The 12,780-nt window shown below is 43.6% G+C and overlaps 1 pseudogene; it reads left to right on the top strand.

Moving 5' to 3' along the window:
* The first annotated feature begins 10,312 nt into the window (after nt 1-10,312).
* Nucleotides 10,313-10,771, top strand: LOC136142975 (THO complex subunit 7 homolog pseudogene; annotated as a pseudogene).
* Nucleotides 10,772-12,780: the final 2,009 nt, after the last annotated feature.

Below are 12,780 nucleotides of genomic sequence, written 5' to 3'. Positions count from 1 at the left end.
AACTTGCTCCATTCCCACTGCCATCACCCTATCTGGATCACCACATGTTCTCATCTGGATCCCTGCATGGGACTCCCAACAGGTCCCCTTGCATCCAACTCTTGCTTTCTTCCAATCTGTTCCTTATAAAACTGTGAGAAGGATTTTGTAAATGTAGATATGATGTGCCACTCTTGAAAACTCTTCAATAGCTTCCTATTTCCCTGGAAGTAAAGTCAAAACATGGCTTTGAATATGGACCAATGTGATCAGGCTGCTGCCTCTGTCTCTTGCCTCCTCCTCCATGCTCACCACCTGCCAGCCCCCTCATTACACTCCACGCTCCTGCGACACTAAAGTCCTTTCAATTCGTCCAGAATGGATGCCATTCCCTCTGCTTGGAAAATTCCTTCTCCACCTCACCGAATTTCTACTTATCGTTTAGGCCTCAGCTTAGATATCACCCCTTCTGGAGTATCATCCCCTCTGGAAGGGCTCTCCTTTTTTTTATTGAAGTGTAGTTGATTTACAATGTTGTGTTAGTTTCTGGTGTACAGCAAAGTGACTCAGTTATATATATATATATACATATATTCTTTTCCATTATGGTTTATCACAGGATATTGAATATAGTTCCTTGTGCTGTACAATAGGACCTTGTTGTTTATCCATTCTATATATAATAGTTTGCACCCACTAGTCCCATACTGGGAGGCCTCTCTTGAGGACACCTACCCACTGAGTCTGCTGCCCCTTCATCTGCTCCTCCAAAACTTTGTGCTTTCTTCTAATGGCACCTTCACACTAAACTTGAATCACTCGTTTGCTTGTCTGACCCCTCCACCAGCCTGTGAGCTCCCTTGAGGCCAGAGACTAGGACTGTCTTATTCTCACTTGTAAGCCTAGTGCTTAACACAGTACCTGGTCCATAGTAGATGCTCAGTAAGTATTGGCTGACCACATGAATGGCTGGAATCCAGTAGAGAAATCTCCTCTAGACTGGGCAGAAATTTGGAAGGCTGATAAACAAACCCCCTTTGAAGTAGTGCTTCTCTATAAATGGGCTTGTTTCTAATTGTTAATGTATGACTGGCAAGAGATTGACTGGAAGCAGAACAACAGGTGAGAAACAAATGGTTCCCTTGTGTGTGTAGAGCAAGGAATGGGTCAGGAAACAATGAAAGAAGCAGGACTGAGTTAGCTAAAACAGAAGATTAGCATGAAATAGCCTGCAGGAAGCTGGAGAGCAGGCAAGGAAGGAAAAGACTGAGTGATTGGTGAGCTAAGAATAACCACCAGAACAGGTTACAGTGCTTTATATTTTATAAAGCCCTTCACATATCCTGTTCTCCAAATCCTCACAACAACCCGTTAATATAGCTATTGTGATATGAGTTATGATGATATGAGTTATTACCATTATGATATGAGTTATTAATATAACTATTATTAATATGAGTTCTATTATTAATGTAACTTCCTTCTCAATTTTAGCACAAGAAGAAACTGAGGCTCAGAAGATTAGGGTAACCTGGCAAAGCCATGTAGCAATCTAATGAGAAAGCCAGGACTCCAAGTGCACGAACTGCCGTACCTGTACTACGCCCTAGAGCATCTTGGGGCAGGGGGATTTAGGGCAACTGAGATAGCCATTCTATCAGAGGCAGTTCAGGGATTCCTGACCACCTGCACACAACTCACATCTGTGTCAGGGGCCCTTCTCGGTGGGGTCTTAACACCTTAGGATTCCTAGTATCACACTCGGAATGCTGCATTGGAATCAGATTTTTCTCTCTCCCCTGCTATTATTGATATAATATCTCCAACACAGAAGCCATGGCACAGAGTGGGCTACTGGGCTATGTCTAAGGAGTAGCTACTAACAGGAAGGAACTGAATCAGAAAGATAGGGTATGGGACTCAGGCAGGGGCAGGAAGCTCCAGGCCAGCAATTATCCAATCTCTCCAGAGAAACAAAATATTAAGCCCCTTCAGGGCCTGCTCCAGCGAGGCCCAGATCCATACAGCCAAAGGAGGGGAATCTCTCATAAGAATGCTAAAATTCCCATGCCACTGGGTGCTCAGGGTCCTGCAATCGCCATTCAAACGAATAACAGACAGCAAACAGACCATAAACACACACAGAAAAGACATGAACAAAATCCGTGAAGCTTGAATGGCTTCATTTCTCAGGCAGGAGGGAACCAGGCAGAGGGCTTGAGGGGAATTAAAGGAGAAAACACCTTGGAGTGTGTGGAAGGCTGAATAATGGTCCCCAAAAGTTATCCACGTTGGAATCCCCTGAACCTGTGAATGCTAGCTTATATGGCAGAAAAGGATATTGCAGCTGTGGTTAATATAAGGCTCTTGAGGTGGGGAGATTATCCTGGATTGTCTGAGTGGGCCCTAAATGCAATCACATGTGTCCTTATAAGAGGGAGTCAGAGATAACATTGACGAGGCAATATGACCAAGGAAGCAGAGATTGGAGTGATGCAGCTACAATCCAAGGAATGCTGGCAACCACCAGAAGTTGGAAGAGGAAAGGACTGGATTCACCCCCTAGAGCCTCCAGAGGGAGCGTGGCCCTACTGACACCTTGAGTTCAGCCCAGGGAGACTGATTTTGGACTTCTGACCTACAGAACTGTAAAAAAATGTGTTTTTTTAAAAAAGTATTTATTTATTTGGCTGTGCTGGGTGTTAGCTGCGGCATGCAGGATCTAGTTCCTTGACCAGGGATTGAACCTGGGTCCCCTGCATTGGGAGCATGGAGTCTTAACCACTGGACCACCAGGGAAGTCCCCCAAATGTGTGTTGTTTTAAGCCACCAAGTTTGTGGTAATTTGTTACAGCAGCCATAGGAAATTTATACAGAGTACAAAAAATATTCAGGCAGTTTTAGTTATTACAGATGCCCGTCACCGACGTAGATTGTACACACTCAAGAGAGATGCCCAGCCTCTTTCTACTACCTTCTCACCTGCCCATTAGGTAAGAAATCTGGGGTGCTATGTCTGTCCTTTGTTCCAGAAAGACAGAGAGTATACAAATCTGGTGAGTTTTCTTTTCAGAAATGCTTCAGAAGCAAGATTTGGGTTGGGTGGGACCCGACTGGGCAAGGCTTAGGTGAAAGTGGGCAGGTGGAATCTGGACTAATTGACAGGCTTATTATTCAAGCAACAACCAAGACTAGTCCATAGCACATGGTAGGCCTGGAGGTTGAAGAGAGAAATGGGCATTTGAGAGCTCTAGGGGAAGCCAATTTTCATTAAAGAGGGCCAGCTGTAAAAGTCGTGTGTCGGGGATTCAAGTTCCAGGTATTAGAACATCTGAGCAAACAGACCAGCCACTGGGGTCTTGGAGTTAGAAAGTCAGAGCAAAACTGGTGATAAAGCAGACTCCATGCCGTACCTTCTCTTCCCTCTGCTAAGGTCAAGACAGGTCCCTCACGATGAGGTTGGAGGAGAGCCTACAAATAACAAACAAAACTAGTGAACACCACATAGCACTTACTGTGGGCCAGGCATTGTGCTAAAGTTGTTCACATGTATTAACTCCTTTAATCCTCACCACTACCCTATGATGTAGGTACCATTGTTTGTATTTCAAAATAAGGGAAGTGAGGTTTTGAGTATGTAATAAGATCACACACTTAGTAAGTGGAGGAGATAATTTTTTTTATTGAAGTATAGCTGATTTACAATGTAATTTCTGCTGTACAGCAGAGATTCAGTTACACATATATACACATTCTTTTTATATTCTTTTCATTATGGTTTATCACAGGATGTTGAATATAGTTCCCTGGGCTATACAGTAGGACCTTGTTATTTATCCATTCTATATATACTAGTTTGCATCTGCTAAACCCAAACTCCCACTCCAGCCTTCCCCCCAAGCCCCCTCCCCCAAGCCCCCTCCCCCTTGGCAACCACATGTCTGTTCTCTATGTCTATGAGAGGAGGAGACAAAATTTAACCTGGAATTTGAAGTCAGGGCTGCCCGGATTCAGGGCCTACTTGCCAACAGCTCTTAATCCCAGCTGCAGTTCGGTGAGCCTTGTTTTCCTTTTGGCCGCACCGCACAGCATGCGGGATCTCAGTTCCCTGATCAAGGGATCAAACCTGCATCCCCTACCATTAAGAAGTGCACAGCCTTAACCACTGGACCGCCACGGAAGCCCCAGGTTGCGAGCTTTAAAAAATACCCCTGCCTGGCTTCCATCTCCAGAGATTCTGCCTTAATGGCTTAGGCGTGTGGCCTGGGCATCAATTAATAAAATCTCCCCATGTGATTCTAATAGCAGCCAGAGTTGACAACCACGAACTAGGCTCTATTGACTCTTGAATGACTGATAGCTCCTCCTTTAGATTATTACAGAAGTATGTGCTTGTTATTGAAATAAATCTCTTATGTATGGAATTTCAAGCCAAGTTGGGAGACATAATAACTATAATGATGATGAGAATGGTAATAGCTGTTTATAGTTGTATAGGCTTTGTCATTTACAAAGGGCTTTCATATACATTCTCTTCCACTTAATCCTCAAAACAACCCTGTGAATTAACGATCTTTAGCTCCATTTTACAGATTACCAAACTGAGGCTCAGAGGTTCATAAACTTGCCCAAAAGATCACACAGTAAGCAGCAGAACTTTGGTCTTCTTATTTCAAATTCCCTACTCGCTTGCTTCCAGCACAGTTACAACCTGCCCAGGTCACATATTTGCAGACAATAACTGCATACATCTCCCTAACTCACCCCTTCCTTTCTATGCCTGCAGCCTCAGCTCCAGCCTTAGCCTTCTTTCACCTCGGCAACATCATTTTGTAGGGACTCCCACCTCTGACACCAGGTCTTTCTGTTCAATTTTCAAGGTCATGGTTCAGTCTGCCACCTATCAACTTTATTTTTTTCCTTTGTAAAGGCATAAATGACATCAACACAAATCAAAAGAAAAGAAAAAATAATTCATTGATCATCCTGCCACCCCATGAGTCACCTGTTTTCATTTTTATGCTCCCCTTTCCAGGGCTTGGCCGTATGCATATATCATTTTTACATACTTATAATCACGGCATAGATGCAATTTCATCTGCTTGTGTCACTTAGCATTATATCACAATCATTTGCTGTGTTGCTACAGTGTCTTTATAATTGTCATTTTAACGGCCACATAATATTCCATTGAGTGGATGCGCCGTCATTTACTTAAGTATTTCCAATTTTTCACCGTTACAGATGATGCTGTAATAAACATCTCTGCACAAAGGACTTTTTTCTTCTTTTGGGTGGTTTCCTAAGCTGTCTACCATGTTAAATACGCCTCTTCTTCTCATTCAGTCATCCACTCATCCAACCTTTCTTTCAGTCTGCAGACACTGTCAGGCATCAGGGCACATGCTCAGAGCCATCAGACGAGGGCCCTGTGCTCGGTCTGGTGGTAAGACAAGCACCTCAGCAAATATTTTGTGATATTATGCTAAAAGCGCTATGAGTCCAGTCCAAATTCTGTCTCTTTCTCCTGGGGTGGCTTCTCCATTGTTCTCTTACTGGGACTTTGTCTCCTTCCTGGAAGCTCCAGCTAACCTCATTTCTCCAATCTCTTTTCTCTTCCTTGCCTCTTGGTGTCCCTAACTCAAAGTTCCCATCCTTTGAGCAATCTGTCCCAACTCGACCCTGGAATGTGGACTCCTCAAAACACACAAGTTTTCTCTCTTCATCCAAACATCTCTGACCGCCACCTCCTCTTAAGAAGCCTTCCCAAAGGCTACCAAGTATGGCCCTTAGGCCAAATTGGGCCTGCAGTTTTGTTGTGTGTGTTGGATGCAGTGTTTGGATTGGCGTGCCTGTGGGCTGGGCATGCCTTTCTGCTTTCCCCTGGGTCATCACTCCCTACTGCCTCAGATTAGGTCAGCTCCACTCAGGAACTTTCCCTGCCTGGCCTGAACTGGCAAGGCAAACTAGGCTCCCCTCAACTAAACCTGGAACTTTCAGTATCTTCCCTCACTTCCATGCCCCTCTACCGTAGGAATTTAATTTCTCCTATTTTCCAACCTTTACACATGTTGCTCTTTTGTTAATGTATGTCCACTTGCTTCATTCATTTATTCAGTCAGTCAATTGGTCAGTTAAGGAATCCTTACTGAACACCTATATTGTATCAAGTCCCCTGTGGGATGCTGGATGTAGAGAAATGAATGACTAGTGATCTTTTCACGGGTAGAACTCGTGGTACAGTGTACACTTGGCCTTCATGGATTTTGATTATAAACTCCATTCAAGGAAGAATTGAAGGCAAAAGATCCAGTTGGTTAAAATACTTTATGTAGGGTCTTGCATAGGAAATGACTTAGTGCTCTTTGATGATGACTTTGCCAACGTGAAGGGTATTCAAGGACCATTCTACTTCATCATATCATGCCCCACTGGCATTTAGCTTTGCACCAGCTACTGACAAAATTCATATTCCTTCCAGGATAAAACTGGTCACCTGGAAGAGACTGGATAATTATCTTAAGATTTCTCATTGGTAATAAACTTATCCTTTCCTCTTATGTGGTCCCTGCCTTTGTATAAACAAGCTTCTGTTTTGTTCATACACTGCCAGACTTTTGCATAAGTACAGGTCGTAGGGCCTGAGTGTGAGAGAGCCCAGACCCTCCTGCCTTCTAAGGATCACAGTGGAGATGTCTCCTTACCCAGACAAGAGGAAAAATAGGGGAGCAAAGAAGAAAGGCAGTTGTGATCATACATGGCTTGTCCATGGCATTTGACCCTTGTTGTGAAAAACTCTCTTGACCTGCTCTTATTTTCTGTGTATCTGCCGCAGTGCTTGCTCTGGGTTATCCTACCTCTGGGGTTTTCCTTTACCATTTTCTCTGACAGTCTTTCTTTCTCTGCCCATATTAAAATAAATTTAGTAACAGTTTTATTGAGATATAATTCACACACCATATAGCTCACCCATTTAAAGTGTGCCATTCAGTGGTTTTTAACCAGTCAGAATGGCCATCATCAAAAAATCTAGAAACAATAAATGCTGGCGAGGGTGTGGAGAAAAGGGAACACTCTTGCACTGCTGGTGGGAATGTGAATTGGTACAGCCACTATGGAGAACAGTATGGAGGTTCCTTAAAAACCTACAAATAGAACTACCATATGACCCAGCAATCCCACTACTGGGCATATACCCTGAGAAAACCATAATTCAAAAAGAGTCATGTACCAAAATGTTCATTGCAGCTCTATTTACAATAGCCCGGAGATGGAAACAACCTAAGTGCCCATCATCGGATGAACGGATAAAGAAGATGTGGCACATATATACAGTGGAATATTACTCAGCCCTAAAAAGAAACGAAATTGAGCTATTTGTAATGAGGTGGACAGACCTAGAGTCTGTCATACAGAGTGAAGTAAGTCAGAAAGAAAAAGACAAATACCGTATGCTAACACATATATATGGAATTTAAGAAAAAAAATGTCATGAAGAACCTAGGGGTAAGACAGGAATAAAGACACAGACCTACTGGAGAATGGACTTGAGGATATGGGGAGGGGCAAGGGTGAGCTGTGACAGGGCGAGAGAGAGGCATGGACATATGTACACTACCAAACGTAAGGTAGATAGCTAGTGGGAAGCAGCCGCATGGCACAGGGATATCGGGCTCGATGCTTTGTGACCGCCTGGAGGGGTGGGATAGGGAGGGTGGGAGGGAGGGAGACGCAAGAGGGAAGAGATATGGGAACATATGTATATGTATAACTGATTCACTTTGTTATAAAGCAGAAACTAACACACCATTGTAAAGCAATTATACCCCAATAAAGATGTTAAAAAAAAAATAAAGTATGCCATTCAGTGGTTTTTAATGTAAACACCAAGTTGTGTAACTTTCACCACTGTCTATTTCAGAACACTTTCATTATCCTCAAAAGAAACTCCATGCCCCTTAGCCACCACCCCCAATTTCTCAATCCTCACCAGCCCTAGGAAACACCTAATCTACTTTGTCTCTCTGGATTTGCCTATTCCAGACATTTCATATAAATGGAATTATGTGAAAAACAGTATGTGGCTTTTTGTGTCTGGCTTCTTTCCCTTAGCATAATTGTCAAAGTTTGTGTCACTACTTCATTCTTTCTCTAACTGAACAATATTGCATTGTATGCATAGGCTGCAATTGGTTTATCCATCCATCCATTGATGGACATTTCAGTTGTTTCCAACTTTTGACTGTTGTGAATAGTGCTGCTAGGAACACTTGTGTACAAGTTGTTGTGTGGACGTATGTTTTCATTTCTCTTGAGTATACACCTAGGAGAAGAATTGCTGGGTCAAATGGTAACTCCATGTTTAACCTTTTGAAGAACTACCAGACTGTCTTCCAAAGGGCCTCTGTCTACCTTTAAATGTTGCTTTTCCTCTTCTCCTTTTCACGGTTGCTGATATTTTCTACATTTCCATGTCTAGTTCAGATTTCAATCCTGTGCTGACTGTGAACATCTCCACTTGAACATCCCATAGGCTCTTCAACTTAACATTTCAAAATGGAACTCATCATCTCCTCCCTGCCCCACACTGTGTTCCCTCTTCCTCTCGTGTTGCCTATCCCAGTGCGTGTTACCGTCATCTACACAGTTACCCAGACACCAGACGTATACTAGATGCCTCTTCTCCCTCATTCTCCACAACCAACTCATCACCAAGTTTTAAAGGCTCTGTTTTCTCAATAACTGTCCAATCCACCTCCTCCTCTTCATCTCCATTTGCCAGTGCTCCAGTTGAGGTCCCATCTTACCCAAAATAGTAATCTTTCCTCTAACCTCTAATTTCAGTATCCCTCCATCCTAAAATATCACTGCTAATGTGATAAGCCACTTTCCTGCTCAAAATTATTCAGACTATAGGATTAAATTTACCTTTTTTGCCTGATATGGTAACAGGTAAAGCTCCAGCAGTACTGAATTAGGTATGCTCTCCCATACCTCTGTGGTTTGCAGTACTGTTTCCTCTGTCTTGAAGACTCTCCCCATGCTTGTCCACTGAACAAATTCCTACTCATCCTTCAGAGCCCAGATTAAATGCTACCTCCTCTGTAAAGCCCTCCCTGAATTCCTCACGTAGACTCTGGCTTCACTTTCTCCATATTACCACTGAACTTACGCACATATACCCTTACTAGAGACTTCATTGTAAATGATGTTTCCTTAACTCTCTTCTTTTTTAGACTTCAAGATATTCGAGGGCAGGGGGACTGTATAATTTCATCTCTGAATACCCAGCCCCTAGCAGAGTATCCAGTGTCTGGCAGAAAGATACACACACACACATACATACATACACACTGAAATAAGGAAAAAAGAAAGTATGTTTTATTGATTTTATCGACTCTTTGACCACCTGCTCTGGGCCAAGAATGTTAAACCCTTGGCATATTATCTCATTTAATCCTTGCAGCATTCCCTGCTTGGTATCTCTTAACTTAAAAATGAGAAAACTGGGGCTCTTTGAGATTTGGGAACATGCACATTCACATTTATCTTCAAGGTAGAGGCAAAGGTGAAAAAGAGTAAAGAACTGAAACTCCCTAGGGGATAGTCTTTCCTCAAAAGGGCCCCAACCTGAATCCTCATCAGCTCTATCATTCATTCAGGCCCAAAGCCCTCAAATAGTGTTCTATCTACAGACCACAGTCATGTACATCCCCTTTCCATGAGGGGAATGTCCGGAAAGGACCTTAATCTCATAGAAATGGTACCTCTTGGTCTACCTCGGTTTCATCTTCTCATCCCAAGACCCCAAGTGGCCGATCACAGCCACCTCCATTCCTCCTGTTTGGGAGCTTGATCATCTTCCTAGCTGTCTTGACCCGTCTGTGGCCAAATGCCTTTTCACTTGAACTGATCTGAGATCAGATGGGAGTTTGCAAAAGAAATCTTTTTCAGAAGTTGAGGCGAGGAGTTCGGGGAGCGCGCGGAGCGCAGGTCCCGCGGCGGCGGCGGCGGCCGCGGCGGCAGCGGCGGCGCGGCGCGGCGCGGCTCAGGCGACGGAGCGGGCGGCCGCGTGCACCTCCTCCTCCTCCGCCATAGCTGTTTACCCAGCTGCATTGTGGGAGTTTAACCTCCACCACCGCCAACCGCCGCCTCACCTTGCGCCGTCGCCGCCGCTGCTCACGCCATGACTGACGACGAAGTCATACGGAAGCGTCTCCTAATTGACGGAGATGGTGCTGGAGATGATGAGAGAATTAATCAGCTCGTGAAAAGTTTCATTAAATGGTGCTACTCTGGATCCCAGGAAGAGGGATACAGCCAGTACCAACAAATGCTGAGCACACTGTCCCAATGTGAACTTTCAATGGGCAAAACTTTGCTGGTATATGATATGAATCTCAGAGAAGTGGAAAATTACGAAAAAACTTACAAAGAAATAGAAGGTAACATTGCTGGAGCACATGAAACAATTGCTGAGTGCAAAAAGCAAATTCTTCAAGCAAAACAAACACGAAAAAATCTCCAAGAATGTGATGCATTGGCAAAAGCGATCCAGCGTTATCCCGACAGGCATGAGACATTAAAGGAAATAGAGGCTCTGGGAAAAGAATTAGAGCATCTTTCACGTGTTAAACAAAGTGTTGAAGATAAGCTAGAATTGAGAAGAAAACAGTTTCACGTTCTTTTTACTACCATCCACGAACTTCAGCAAGCACTGGAAAATGATGAAAAGCTCTCAGAGGTAGAAGAAGCTCAAGAAACAAGCATGGGAACTGATCCTAAACCATAGACCAACTAATCACTCACCATTCCCAAGAATATTGAAGTAGCAACATGATCTTAGGGTGTTCAGAATTTGTTGTGTTCTTGAGACAATTAAAGTTTTGGCAGTGAACTACGTTGCTGTTAAATTTTAATTCACAGTTCATTCATATTGCTTCACACAAAGGGAGATGACTTCATTATATGTTTGTTTTTATTGAAATGCCTTTTTTTTTTCTTTTTTGCGGTGCGCGGGCCTCTCACTGTTGTGGCCTCTCCCGTTGCGGAGCACAGGCTCCGGACGCGCAGGCTCAGCGGCCATGGCTCACGGGCCCAGCCGCTCCGCGGCATGTGGGATCTTCCCAGACCGGGGCACGAACCCGTGTCCCCTGCATCGGCAGGCAGACTCTCAACCACCGCGCCACCAGGGAAGCCCTGAAATGCCTTTTTTATACTTAAAAGATAGGAAGCATCATCCAAAAATGTTTAATGAAGTATTTTCAAGCCAGATATGTTAGTGCTCATTGGTATTTTAGGTAGTTTTTAACTGGTAACATTGATTTACTCACAAAATAAGTGGAAGATAGTGAGAAGGGGGCATTTCTAGGATTTAACTGAGAAAATTAGTCAATTTCTGGAAATCATTACCACTTTTGAAAATGAAGTCCATGAATAGGCTCTCAGGAGGGCTGTGAACTTGGTGAAATAATGTACAAAATGTTTGTGGTGTATGCTTATTGTGGGAGAGGTTCCATGATATTAAGAATCACTGATATCAGAGGTAATTACAAGATGCAAAGTAAAATCAATATGCAAAACTTTCTAGAAAAAAAAAGAAATTGAGGGGAACACACAAATTTTTTAAAATTCCAGAACCCTAGAAATAAATGAGTTTATAGAAGACATTCCTTTTCCTAATGGAACTCAGATCTTTCCACTGATGGGCTTGGCTGGCACAGTTTATAGGGCACTCAATCCCTATTCCTAGTCTTGGCCTCAATCCTGTCTCAACCACGCTACTCAGACTCATTGCCTGGAAAGTTTGGGTTGGTGCCATCATTAGGGCTGATGGGATTCTCCGTCCTTTCCAGAACCTGCTTTGTTAATTTAGCTTTGGACAGGGGGTGAGGTGGGAACATTTCCAGATTATCTCCTGGTCCTAGGAAACTTTATACTTGTCCTGAGTAGCTCTGCTGGCCCCTGAGAGAACTACCCTGGTTCCTGGTCCCATGTATGAAGAAAGCACTTACTTATCTAGCCCTCAAGAGGCCTTTCTTGCACTTCAGGGGGCCTTGCAGGGGTTTCTGTAACTCCTCTTAGAGACCTCTATGGCTCTGGTGTCTGAAAAGCCTACCTTCACCCCATCCTGTTTCTCTCGGTCCCTTTTGGTTTTCCTGAAGCATACCTAGGGTAGACACCTCTTGGGGTGGTGATTTGGCTCACAGCAACATGCTTGTGATAGTCACTGCTGATTGTCTAGCCAATAGCTATTTCCTCACTTTTTTTTTTGCTAACAGATGGAAATATGTTGGGTCCTTGATGGTGAATTAACCAATCCCAGAACTCCATATTCCTAGACATGATATTGGTAAAACAATGAATTTTCCTCCTAGCTTAAATCACTTCTGATGTGTTTTCGATTAATTGCAGCTGAAAGCATCTCTGGGCATGCCCCAATTCACAGGCCTAATAGTCAAGTCTGCCCTGTGCTATATGACCCTGTCTTCCCTCCATCACTTATTGTTCCAGGGTTTAAAAATTTGTTCCAAGTTGGTCGAATCAACTTCACTCTCTGGGGAGTTTGATAATGGGATACTCAAAGCAACAAAGCTTGGGTGCCAGTCATTGGAGCTGAGTCTCATGAGTGGCAGTGCTCTTGTGAGGAAGGGTCACAAACTTATACTGTTTAGGTCTACAGAGACGTCCTGGTTTCTTCCCCTTCTGAGGGCAACTCTTCCTTTTGTTGCTTGCAACCAAAGAGCCCTAGATAATGACATCTAACCGATTAGAACTATTTCTACCCTTTTGTGACACACA

Source organism: Phocoena phocoena, chromosome X, assembly GCF_963924675.1.
Source record: "Phocoena phocoena chromosome X, mPhoPho1.1, whole genome shotgun sequence".
Classification (NCBI taxonomy): domain Eukaryota; kingdom Metazoa; phylum Chordata; class Mammalia; order Artiodactyla; family Phocoenidae; genus Phocoena; species Phocoena phocoena.
This window is presented reverse-complemented; position numbering and strand designations above follow the sequence as displayed.